The sequence below is a fragment of the Athene cunicularia genome (assembly GCF_003259725.1).
Source record: "Athene cunicularia isolate RWA chromosome 9 unlocalized genomic scaffold, athCun1 chr9_part1, whole genome shotgun sequence".
Classification (NCBI taxonomy): domain Eukaryota; kingdom Metazoa; phylum Chordata; class Aves; order Strigiformes; family Strigidae; genus Athene; species Athene cunicularia.
The window spans coordinates 8,059,411-8,072,189 of NW_020799110.1; the positions used below are offsets into that span (position 1 = coordinate 8,059,411).

The window sequence follows — 12,779 nt, forward strand, 5'->3', positions numbered from 1 at the left end:
GGGGAGCCCCGCAGGCAGCCGGGCGGCGTGGCGGGGCCTGGAAGTTTTTCTAGGAAAGCCATGAATTGCACTCCACTGCCAGAAGCGCTTATGTAAACGCAGGGTTTAACGTGGTGTTCTTACTTGGGGGTTTTTTGGTAGCGCATCGCGGTTGGCAATGGCACCTGGCGCTGGGGATCCTGCCCCGCGCCGTGCGGGGCTCGGTGTGGCTTGACGCCTGCACCCGGGCCCGTTACTGCGTCCGCCCTGTAATTTTATTTAATGAAGTGCAGCCTCTACACTAATAATGCAGTGTCCTACCTGGGTGCTGTCCATTTTTAGAACTGAAATCCCATTTATCGTATCGCAGGTTGGTTTATATTCTAAAGCGAGCTATGTTAATCGAAACCACAGCCATCACTAGGCAGTCCTTTCCATCTTAAAATGTTTGTGCAATAGCGTTTCACGCTCTTGGGCGTTGGTCCAGCACTCTCATGTCCGGACACTGGCACTCACGCCGAGTCCCAGTGACCACAAACCATGCTCAGATCTGATGGCAACACCAGAGGCCGTTCCTCCTTGGGCCAAAGGCTCGCCACGCGCCCCGGCCCACGTCTGGTGCTGCCCGACTGGGGCCTCCACATCACCGTGCTTCTGCAGAACTGCTTCTACTGCAGCTGGCAAAACAGGAGATGGGCCACCTTTTTTTTTTTTTTTTTTGTGAACAGAACTTGGCATTGCTGGAGAAATAACTAGGCCTTAAGGCAGCCGTTCCGGACTTAAGGGTGGATTTTACTTTCAGCCTAACGACTGGGACACAGCAGGTTTCACCTGCCCAAGCTTCATCTTGCAAGCAGATGGGACCCCTCGACTCCATAAAGCCTGGATGAAAGCAGGTGGGTGGGTCTCTGCATGTAGGATCATCTCACAGTGCTCATTTTTTTCAGGACCAGGCCCGTGCACTTTTCCTTCTTTTATGAAGAATAAAAATTAAGTACTCAGAGAAAATAGATTTTTTTGCATTGCAAAATTATTTAATTCTGAGAAAGCCCTGGGCCTTCAATCCATTTGCTTGAAGAGGCCTGGGTTATATGAGGAAACCAAAGCCAGGGAGCATATTTGTAATTGCAAACCACTTATGTTCAACGTTTATTCCTGCAGTGATTTCAATGGCCCAGGTGGGCAACTTTCTCTTCCCAGTAATGATGCGTAGGTGGTCTGCTTTAGGTATGTAAAGAGGCAATAATTTTTGAAGACTGTATCAGGTCCAACTCTGAAATGTGACCACTTTGGTGAAAGTTGGGAAATTTAAAGGGCGCAAGGGACTCATTAACACCTTCCTGCATTATCATTTCAGACCTGTCCATGCTTCTAAAGGAGTTGAACCTCTGGATACTCTGAATGATTTATTTCCCTGGTAAAAGAAGATAAGCAATAACAGTGGGTGGAGGAAGGGGGAACAGGAGTATGTACGTAGCCAAAGGCAAGAGGAAAGAAGATAAGGGACCTCTTGCAGGGGACTGTGGGACACCAGGGGCCTGACGAAGGGTATGGGAGGAGCTGTGCAAAATCCATGAAATAGGAAGGGGAGGTGTAACGTTCAGAAAGCTTGTGTGAGAAACGGAGGAGGGGAAACCCCTCGAGTGTGCGTTATTTGGCCCACAGGAACTACAAACACCGTCTTCCCATCCATCTGCTGAGCAGCGACAACGTGCTGAACTGAAGTAATCTGGCTGAAGGTTTTCGTGGTCTCATGTTCTCCAAATGTGCAATCGGGACTCCGGGGTGCCAGGCTCTCCTTTTTAACATCGTGATGTACGCGACTGGGTGATTACCCAAGTATACGTTCTGCTCTGCTAAATCTACCCACTGCATTCTGGCAGATTTATGCTGTAATAATTCTACCCCATCCATTTTGTTCTGGTTTCCCTTTATGAAGGCAAACACCCCACGGAACTGCACAAAGGCCTCACTTTCCGTGATGAGCTTTAGACTTTGTAGTTCTGTTGCCCAAATACGCAGCTGGGCTCAGTTACCACGGCCACTTCCAGAGCATATGGGAGGGAGGTTCTCTCTTTCAGAGGTTTCCAAGAACAGATGTTGGGTAACACAGGGCAGTTGAGCAGGTTATGGTTTACGGCAGGTTGTTCAGCGAGTGAGCTGAGCTTAGAGAGTTGGCTTTGCCTTGGGCCGGGAGAGGCACTTTTAAACAATAACCGTTGTTATGTTTCCTTTGAAACAATAACTGTTGTTAAGTCTCCTAGTAGTGAGAAAGATGGGACAAAGCTTTTGGATCTAGACCTGGACCAGGTCTTGGTTCATCCATGTGTTTGAATAAAAGCGTGCCTTCAGAGTGCAGATGTTCTGTGGCTTTGCCATCCCAACTACTGGAAAGTCTTCTCATGGCCATATTTGTAAGACACATCCTTAAAATAGTTGAAATTACTTGTAACAACGAGTGCTTGGCCTACTAAGCACATATAAGCAAATATTTGCAATAACTGGTCCAGTGTTTGCACAGTACCAAGCACACTGCCCGGACTCCATAAATAATAATACTTGGCACTCACAGAGTGGTTTCCATTTTCAAAGCACTTTAGTCATAACCCTTGACACCTATATGGCCTTTTACATCTTTACAAGAATTAATTAATCCTCACAATGTCCTGTGAGATAGGTATGCACTGCAATAATAACAATAACAACAATTAATAATTCATGCATTCTACTCAAAAATCACTTCAGGGATTAAAATGCATGTGTAATACTTGTTTTTTATTAACATTTTCCAGCAAATAATAAAAGCCATGGTATTGTGTTAAATCTATATAATATCTATCCATAAATCTTTTGCAGATCGGGGCGAGACTGAAGGCCCAGTGAGATACCAGTAGTACATCAGGAGGAATTAGATGACTGGCTTCAGAAAAGCAAGTTCAAGCCTGGTCCACCTCGCAGTCGAAGAGCCGGAACGAAACTTGCCACACATGGCAGCGTGTAAATAAAATGCCAGCAAACTAGGAAAACTCTTTGTTCATTTTTAGCTCTTGCTTATGCAAAGGCTCCCCCAGTTACAGCACATGTGATGGGACCCCATCCTATACAAACACAGCACCAAGAAGACTCGAGCACTCACTGAGTGAGAAATGGCAGTGACTCAGCACCGCGTTGTGCAACAGGGGGAGCAGGGACAAGTCTGGCCAACACCAGGGCCAACCCTTTCCCTCGTAAAAATTACCATACTGCCTTTGATATGCAGGCAAGCCCCAGTTAAACCTGATATTTAAACAAGCGGGACTTAAACCCTGTTGACTTAAACAGAAGAACCGGTAGGCTCCCACCAGGGGAGCACCCTGGCTCCAGGGAAGCACCCTGGCTCCAGGGGGCTGGAGTCAGGCTCCCTGCACCAACAGTCCGATTCCCCACAAAAGATGCTTTTTTCAGTTTTGAGTCCCAAAATGGATTAATGTAAACCACAAAGGCACCCTTAGTCTTAATAATCCTGTAATAAAGAGTAGAGATAGGTACACTCACACTCTAGCAACTTCCCCATGACTTCCAGCTCTGAATCTGGAGCACTGAACAGTTAGGGCCAGTGGCCTTCCATACTCTAAGATTTACTTTCCCTTAATATGAGGAAGATATCTACTTAAACAAAATAACCTCTAAATTATTTGTCTTTGTCTTGTGCATACCAAGAAAGGAAATGGAAGTTCACCAGTTTGAAGGGATTAGCTTTATTCTCTCTGCAGTGCTGACAGCGACTGTTTGCAGGAGAGGACATGCTGGGAAAGGACTTGGTTCTGAGCAGGGAGCACCTTCTGCCACTACCTTCCTCAGTAAATTGATCAGTGGACACTGAAGAAAATTCATCGGTAATTGATCAATGGACATGTGATAAAAAAATGTCTAACACTGCTGATTAACATGCTTGTAGCACTACTACTTATTTTTATCAGTTGCTTTAAAGTATACATGGACAAATACATTGTAGATCTCCATAAGGCAGAGAGGATTCAATCCCAAAACAATCATCTCATTGATACACTTACCCAGATCGATCTTGGAGGCTTCTGCTTCCCAGAATAAACAGCAAGAGCAGAGGAACTGCGTGACCAGGTGAATAGTCCCTCATTCATAGAGAGCTGATGAACTGTGTGATCCAAAGCCATGAAGTGGCTCTTTCAGAAATTTCAGGACACGAGTTACCGCCGCTTAGAGCACGTTTAGCACTGCTGTAAATCGGTGGTGGTAAAACACGTGAACCAGTTAGCACCTCCCTGGTATACAGACCTACCTTCAGTGGGGAGCGGGCTGCTCGTCCCGGCTCTTCTGCATGGGTGCAGTTTCATGCTTCTATTTTTAAAAGCTACCAGCGGGCCCCCAAATAATAGCATGGCCCACAGATGACAAAGCTAAGAACTGCTGCTGCTGGACTGCGATATTTACCAAATAAAGCCATTGGCCTTATTGTTTTATTGCTGCTGACCTCCTGCCCAGAGGCCCAGCATACCCTAAAGGCTTTAAGAGGAATACAAATGTGTCTCTGAATGTGTCACACCAAGGAGAGCTTTCAGATCAGTGCCAGAGGAACATATTTTTAAAGGAAAAGTGAGAGAAACAGAGGAGGAGAGGTGCCAGCTGCTTCAGCCCCCTTCAAGCGAGGGCTCCTGCACCTTGTCTTCCTGCAGGAGAATGGCTGCTCCCACCGAGGCACATTTCCATTTAATTTTTGGAGAGGCAAAACAATGGGTTTGTTGCTGCAGTCCCAGGGCCTCCCTGCCCGCAGAGGGCTGCCATTGTGGGCAGAGGACGCCACTGTCCCCCTGGGCTCCCAGCGCGGTTCCTGGCACAAGAGGGAGGACAAAGTGAAAGCTGTCCCGGGGCCACCAGCCAGCGCGATCAGCATCGTGTTGAAAGCCCTGAACGTCATCTCTTGCTACCCAGAATCTGGCCCCAGGAGGATTTGTGGATATTTGGCACAATTGTGGAGGAGAAAAACGAGCGAACAGCACGGAAAGATGCTGATACAGACCCGACTCCGGAAAGCAGCACGGACTGACCCCAGCGGCTTTAGTTATCGCAGGTGCAGAGCTGCAGTTTCGATGTGGACTGGGGGTGTTTCCTTGAGAGGGGATGCTCTGACAGTGGATACCATGACAGCAGGCAGGCTGTTGTTAAACAACCTCTCTGTGAGCACACCCGGCAATGCAAGACCAGACTGCCTCGGAGTTCCTGTAGTAATTAGTTTAGACACAGCGAGCTGAGTTACAGGCATGGGAACAAATTTATGTTTTGGCTTTAATCGCTCTCTAAGGATTGTTTTAACTTTTCTTTTTTCTTTCTTTTTTTTTTTTTAGTTGGATATGTAAATATCCACATTTCTTAAAATGGAAAAAAAAAAAGTTACTTCTCAAAGAGAAATACTGAAGAGGCCCCTGTTAACTCCACAGTTATGGCAAGCTCCCTTTGCAGCAGGGTTGTAACTCTGATGTTACATCCTACAATGGCTAAGCAAATCCAAACTTGTTTTATTTTAACAAGATTACGAAAAAGGGTGTGTACCAGCTGCTATCACACACCTCTGAAGTTTCAAGCAAGACATATCTGGCTCTTGTATGAGATCAAAGCGGATTATCTCACAGGGTCAGGATGTGATTGCAAAAATTCAGTATTGTAAGTATCATCGTGATTCATAATATAATCTACATTACTCCGTATAATTACTGCAGATTAAATAAAGGCAAAAGTACAAAAGGTATAGTATTTGTTAGATATTTACCTTTATCTCTGTCACATACTATTTTAATATTTCCTGGCAGCCCAGGAATCCAGCCAACTTGAAAAGGATTTCTTTTTCTTGCCCATACTTAAAGCCCTGCTTTTCTTTCATTATTACCTACATTGTTCTGGTTCTTTATGGGAGCGGAGGACAGAGCCAGGACTGTTTGCTCTCTAATCAGAGGCCTGAAAGACTCCTCATGTGGCCTTCAGCAAGCTGTTTATTATCAGGGCCTGAGCTTCCATCTATAAAAAAAAAAAGAGGACTAACACAGCAACTAATGATGATGATATTATTGTTAACACATAATTATCTATCTCACAAGAAAATTGGGAGGGTAAATTAGTGTTTATAAAGTATTTTAAATATGATTATATCATTTATGTGAGGACTATACTTTATGTCCTGAGGACAGCAACTGTTGAAAACCACCTTCTAATTAGGTTTTGCTAACAATAGTGTCAAAAAGGTTTAGAAAAAAGATATCAGTAGGTACATTCAAAAGTCCCCAATTTTTCTTATTATTATATTATTGGTACCGGCTGATTTCCTGTAGATATGTATGCTGTATGCACATCTACAAGACGTCAGGCACTGTTTTCTGACATATTAAATGTAAAATGAATGAAGTAGATGGTAGTGCCAAAGCACACCCTGCAGTATGTTATTAGACAACTTGGTCCAGTGATTAAAGCCCTGGAAGTCAATAGAGGTTTTGCAGTTGTTGGGGTTTTTTTTCCCCACCCCGCTGGGCTAGGATTTCATCCTGGATCTCCAGCCTTGTCTTTTGCTGCATATCACTGATGTGCTTAACACTCAATTAAAGCACACCCTGGTTCCATTTTGTACGATCCCTTAGCTGTGAAAGGGTGATTGCAGGGACTCATCAGAAGGAGCTGACTGCAGTGCAAGTCCAGCCAGAGGGATGACTTCGCTGGGGCCTCCCGTATTTCCCCTTTTTTAGTCAATTATCTACATTTCATTGAACATCCATTTCTTTCAGTTTTATTCTTGAGGACTTCTGATAACATATCAAACTTCCCTGAGCTGGTTGTAATCTTCACCCCCTCCAATGAGCACCGCGACAACATTAACTGTGAATGGCTGCAGTAGATTAAGCACCATACTTCCACAAAACATTTCCAATAGGAGACCAAATTTTATGAGCTGTGTGAGCATCCTGTGTAACATTTCTAGCAGGTACATAAAACACTTCGGGGTATATACAGAAAAAGACATTTCACTGGGTAGACCAGTGCATTAGAAATAGCTCTCAATCTTTCACGGTGCTAGATGTGTGCCATAACATAAGACCAAAAGACACACACACACACACACACACACACAAAAAAAAAAAAAAAAAAGAGGGACAGAAAAAAAACCCCAAAGCACACAGTGGAAGAATGAACTGAGAATTATTTCCTCAGCAGAGCCAATATTTCCTACAACACGGCTTTCTGTGAGTCAGCCTTTTTGTGCCACAGAACTTAAAATAGCAAAAGTGAGATAACAGTAGGCTTGTTGGAAATAGAAAATTTCAAAGGATACCAAAAAAAAAAGAAAGAACAACTTCTGGACCTAGAGAGTAGTGATGAGCATGGCGGTGATCTGCTGGTAATAGATTACCGTAAGAACATGTCAAATAATCCTAAAAAAGGTTACATTTATCTGAGATTGTAAAACACGGTAAATGCCAGGAATGTGGGAAGCCCACAACCAGGGATTTCAGCAGCTCCCCGTCCCTCTTGCAGCGCTGAGGGCAGGGAGCGCAGCACCCCGACTCCTCTCTTTCGCCCTCTCCAATAAGCAGGAGTGAATTCATCTCAACCCCCACACCTCCTTTAATTTTGCTTACACTGCTGGGAAGCCCTGGGCCAGCAGAAAGGAACCTCAGGCAAATTCCACACTGATTTCACATAGTTCAGGACAGAGCTTAATAAATACATGTAAAGGAAGGGAGAGAATTATTTCTAGAGGCAGAGTGAAGGAGGGGTTGGGCTAGCAATTGTGCAGACTTGTTGGCCACATCCCAGCCTTCAGTGGTTCTTCAAGGGCTGTGCCTGCCAGAAATGAGTTTAAAGTCTAGATGAAATGCATCTCCCACCGTCAGCTTCCCTATTTGCTTACATGATGTGCAGCACACCCAGGCAGGAGAGTTCCCACCGAGAGCAAAGATCAGGCACCCGCCGGTAATTCTGCACTGTCAACTAGAAGCAATTAGCATGCAGAAGGGGTGGAGCCCCACCATGGCCTGTTTAAAAATTAAGATCATTACTACGATGGACCCAGAAAAGAAAAAGGCACCCGATGCATCCCAGCTTTCAGCAGAGCTGGGGCTGTCTCTTCATTACTGGCTTAAGTCTCCTCTGCAAGCGCCCCATCCACCTCAGCTTTCATCCGCTTGCTCACAGTCCATATGGCTAATTCCCTCCATTCCCCTATATTTAGGTTCAAAAATCTAACATTTGCTAACTTAATTGGACACGAGGCATTTTGCAAAGAAGTGGCCCCACGCAGATACATGGAATTTGTCTTTTATTTTTCATTTCTTCCTATCAAACGCAGGTCCCGTTCTGCAAGGCGCCGGGCAGAGACAGCTGCACCAGATGTGTAACGTAAGCAAACAAAGCCGAGGCGCGGATACTGCCCAGCTTTACACAGCAGGTTATTTTTAAAGCTAAGAGCAAAACCTCCGTCTCCTGAGCCCCACTGAGGGGAGGCTCGCTCTGGCCAGGCTGTGTCTCGGCATTCAAATCCAGGAATTTCTGTGCAAACGCCTTCTCTCCTTCCGTTGCTCAGGAATTTTTATTTTAAAAAGTCTACGAGGACATAAAAAACTTTTCATTTCCCACATCCTGTCATTAAGCAGCTGTACTCTGAACAATGAATGATGACAAACCCAAGCAACAGTTTTAACTGAAGCAGGATTACACTTGGCATTACTATTTGTTATGTGGCTTACTGGACAGCAAGACAAATGTGTACTTCTGCTACCCTTTCCCACTGCCAGCTCTGTCCCCTATTAATACATAACAGCACGACTGGAGGGAGCAGCATAGCCACAGCAACTGCAGAATGAGACCCCAAAAAATCAAATGACATCTGGGCCAGCAAGGGCTGGGGGTCTGCAGTCTCGGACAGGACCCTTGGTTTCTCTGGGCTGGGTTCTCAGCGCTGGCACTGGCCTGGCACTATCTGATGTTCAGCAGGAAGAAAAAGACTCACACAAAGCTTTTGGCCCATGGTGCTCTCATATACTATGGGGAGACAGCTGTCCTGACCTGGGGTGGGGATCGCCTCACCAGAGAATTTTAAGCAAAACCCTGCTCCATTGCACTGCGTTATTCTCTCCAGAGTAAGGTGAAAACGTAACCAACCCATGCCTGATTAATTATCACACAGTACTTACAGAGGTTTAAGTAATATCACTTTGCTCATGCATCCTCTAAAGCCTTTCTGGTAATGATGATACATTGTTGTTAACAGTAATGCCATTTAGAAACTGGAGGTACAAAAATATTCACTGAGGATGTTGCCAACTTTACACAAATTGATGGGAATGTATAATCGCATTACTCTGCACCAACGTGGTACTTGTAAACCAAGAGGCTCAAATTGCTGTACCCATCAGGGCAGATAGCCCCCAACTCCATAGGAGGCTGCTGAGGGACCGGTGCAGTGTGATCCCTGACCAGGGGCTGAGTCTGGTCTAGCGAGCAGCTCAGGACAGAGGCAGGGTCCAGCTCACACCAGCTCCTCCCCGAGCCCAGCCCCAGGCTTGCACAGTGGCACCCAGGACCCCCTCACCAGCAACTCAACTCATGGGGACACAGATTCTGCATATACAAAGCAACATTTAGCAATGTCTGCTTGGAAACATTCTCGGTTCCTTCTGTACTGTCTTTCCATGCAAACACAAGACTCATTCAGCCCGGGTTGCATCCGCAGGCCATCAGGAGTCAATGGGATCATTCATGTTCCGAAAACCACGCGCACACTCGAGTTGCTCCTTGGGCAGTGGCCCGGGCTGACACTACCGTGTGCTTCCAGCCCAAATCATTTCAGCATTTGCACACATTCCACCTCCCACGAGGTCCACGGGACTTCAGTAAACATAAATAATAGCAACTTTATGGCCCTGTTTCAAGTCCAAGATTGCAAATGGAATTTCTATTTACTATTGAGCATCTATTTATTCATCATATGCATTAGAAAATCCATTAAAGAGGAAATTAGGGACCTAATGACATGCACCATCATTCGAACCCGGTGGTGTTTCAGAGACAGGCATCGAATATAGTTCAGCACTTACATCTCATCTCGTCCGATGAGTCACTCCAGGTGGGAAGCGGTGTGATGAGACAGCCTTATTCACCCTTCGCGCCAGGAACTGGCTGGCAGAAAACACGGCTGTGGGGCTGCACGCAGCTGCCTTGCAGGCAGGAGAGGCAGCGGGGGCTGCGCCACGGGCAGAGCGGAAGCACCCGCAGGCAGGCAGGCAGCGGTGGGCAGGGTGAGGGCAGCCAGCTGCCTGCTCACAGCCGCTCTGCTGGGAACGGGGGGGTGGCTGCGAAGGAAGGGACAGCACGGTCTCTTATGGCACGTGTATATGTATGTGTACGCATATAATACGTCTGTTTAGAAAGCCGGAGGGAACTGCAGCAGATCTGCCTCGTAGCTCTGTCTGTCCTGCAGGTGCAGCAGGACAGTGACTTACCTCCAGCTCTACTGGGAGTCACAACTCAAGGGCAAGATGATGACAGCAAGTGGCACTTTGCTGTAGCCAGACCTGAGTTTAAGCACCAACTTATCCTTGATCTTCAATAGCAGCTATGAGTTGACATGTCCCCAGCTCCATCACATTCTGCCATCACAGCACTACAGCAAAGGCAGGTTTTCTGATAGGACTTCCCATCCCAAATCTCTTTCAAACAGCCAACAGCAGCCGAGCTTCCCAATCTTACCCTTTGCAGTGAGCTCCATAAATTGTTTGAGTGCCAGTGTTGTTGTCTATATAAATCTATACATGAACTGTGTCTTTGTGCTGCTCCATTTCATTAAACAAGCTGAACAATTCAGTAGCTGGTTTTATGCCTTCAGGCACTTGGGTCATCTTTGGTTTTTACTCATCTCAGAGTTCATGTTTGCAATGAATGGCTTTTCTCCCTGGCAGGACGATATAAAGTAAACCATAAAAATCTACCCCAGTGAAATGGCTCCCACCAGCAAGGAGCAGGGAAGGGGCAGAGCTGGGGCTCTCCTTGCATCACACCCCTCCCTTTGCCAGCATCTACTTCCAGGGAGCACTGAACAATCCCCAAATCTCCCTATTTAGTTCAACATGACAGCAGAAGCCAGGCCAGAATTTAGCTCCCCTGACACTGGTACATCCTTCATTCCCCTTCCAGAAGTATAACACAGCAAAGTCCTTTTCTTCCTTGGCTACACAGCAGTGGTGTTTGCTTCCTCCACAACCCCAGCAAGAAAGATTTTGCAGCCTTTAAATGAACTGAAAAGATCTTGACCAGAAGCTCAGTTCAGCAGCTAAGAGCCTGTCACACATCAAATCCCCATCGCTTTCAACAGGCTCCGTGATACTTTTGCAAGCAACTAACATATAGCTGCAAAACATTTAAAGCTTTCTAATAAACGCTGTGTCCCCCCCTTCACCTCACACACACACACAAACTGCATTATTCTAATTCCCTGCTAAGCTTTCTAACTCCTTCTTACATCATACGATATAATCAGCCATTTGGCCCCGAGTCAGTATTTCCATGAAGCAGAGTCAGTGTAAAAAGCTTTCAAGGCACTGGGATTGTTTTTGCTTCTGTAATGCTTTAAAAATGCTATATCTTGGGACTGAAGAATATTCAGTGAAAACACAGCATTTCTGGACGCCTTTCAGTTCTCGCATCAGAAATGCTGGCGTTGAGAGTGAAATTGTTCCCATATTTGAGCTTGGTACCAAAACATCAAGTTTTTATTTGTGAAGTTTATAAAAACAAATTACTATGGACTTGAATATATTAATCATGGAGAAATGGAAACAGCTCGATAGGACTGTCTAGCACCCTTTGTACTTTATATAAACAATAATAGGTTGCTGTTTACCAATGGCCACATCAGATGAAAGCAATTAAAATGGTTGCACGCGCATTCAAAGCTCAGAGCAGCATTAGTGCATCCCCACACACCGACCAGGACTGGCTTTGTGTGCAGACACAGCAGCAGTTGCTGCCCATAGTATGCTTACCCAGAAACACGCCCAGGTACCCTGTACCTAGACTCTGTATGCAATAAGTGTCCATATATACAAGATACCTGCCTGAGAGCTGCTGGGTTTCACAGTGCTGAGCACACCACCAGCCACTGCTGCCCTTCACCTCCCCGCTGCGCCCACAGCGAGCTGCTGTGGGATGAGCAGGAGCAGCCCGTGGCCAGGACCCTGCCCCTGCCAGCCGTGGCCGTTCTCAGGGGGCAGACGAGCACGCTGCATGGCAGGGGATGCCAGCAGGCACCCAAGTACCCATCCTGAGCCCTTTGGGATGCAACCAGCCTAGCATCAAAATACTGGAGCCCGTGGGTGAAAGAATCCCTTTGGGGATCCCCTTTCAGCTGGTCTACAGGAATGTTCTCCAGCTTCTCAGCAGACACGTCCCAGCACCCTCTCTTTATCCATAACAACACTTAGGTGCCATCGAATGCAGCGTGGGGACAGGGGTGACGCATTGTCCGTGTTGTTTGACCGCTGATAAATGTATTTGTCATCCCTGCTCATTGCACATTATTACTCACCACTACCCAGGTTTATTTTGCTTTCCAGGGGAGGAGCGGTGGAAATGCTGTCAGACTAGGAGCAAGGAAAGCAGCATACAGGCATTTTGGCGTATTTTTGTCCATTCTTAGCCATTCTCTTTCTTCTGTTTTTAGAAGCCATCATGAAGCAAGAGAGCAATTTTTGCATTGGTTACAAAGATTACACGACACCAGTTGTAACTGCTGACAGGTTTAAATG

General features: G+C 46.2%; 1 protein-coding gene and 1 long non-coding RNA gene across 5 annotated transcripts in view; one reads left to right on the forward strand and one right to left on the reverse strand.

Moving 5' to 3' along the window:
- Positions 1–10,290, reverse strand: part of TBL1XR1 (transducin beta like 1 X-linked receptor 1) — a 129,011-nt gene extending 118,721 nt beyond the window's left edge. For 3 of the 4 annotated variants that reach the window (XM_026854682.1, XM_026854685.1, XM_026854678.1), the window contains exon 1: positions 10,074–10,290. The gene's annotated coding sequence lies outside the window, so the exon portion shown is untranslated. The remainder of the gene's footprint in view (positions 1–10,073) is intronic. The other variant, XM_026854686.1, reaches the window with a different exon arrangement.
- LOC113483271 lies at positions 7–3,005 on the forward strand. Its single transcript, XR_003398998.1, has 4 exons — positions 7–349; positions 782–875; positions 1,645–2,393; positions 2,836–3,005. It is a non-coding gene; the product is annotated as an uncharacterized LOC113483271 (long non-coding RNA).
- Positions 10,291–12,779: the final 2,489 nt, after the last annotated feature.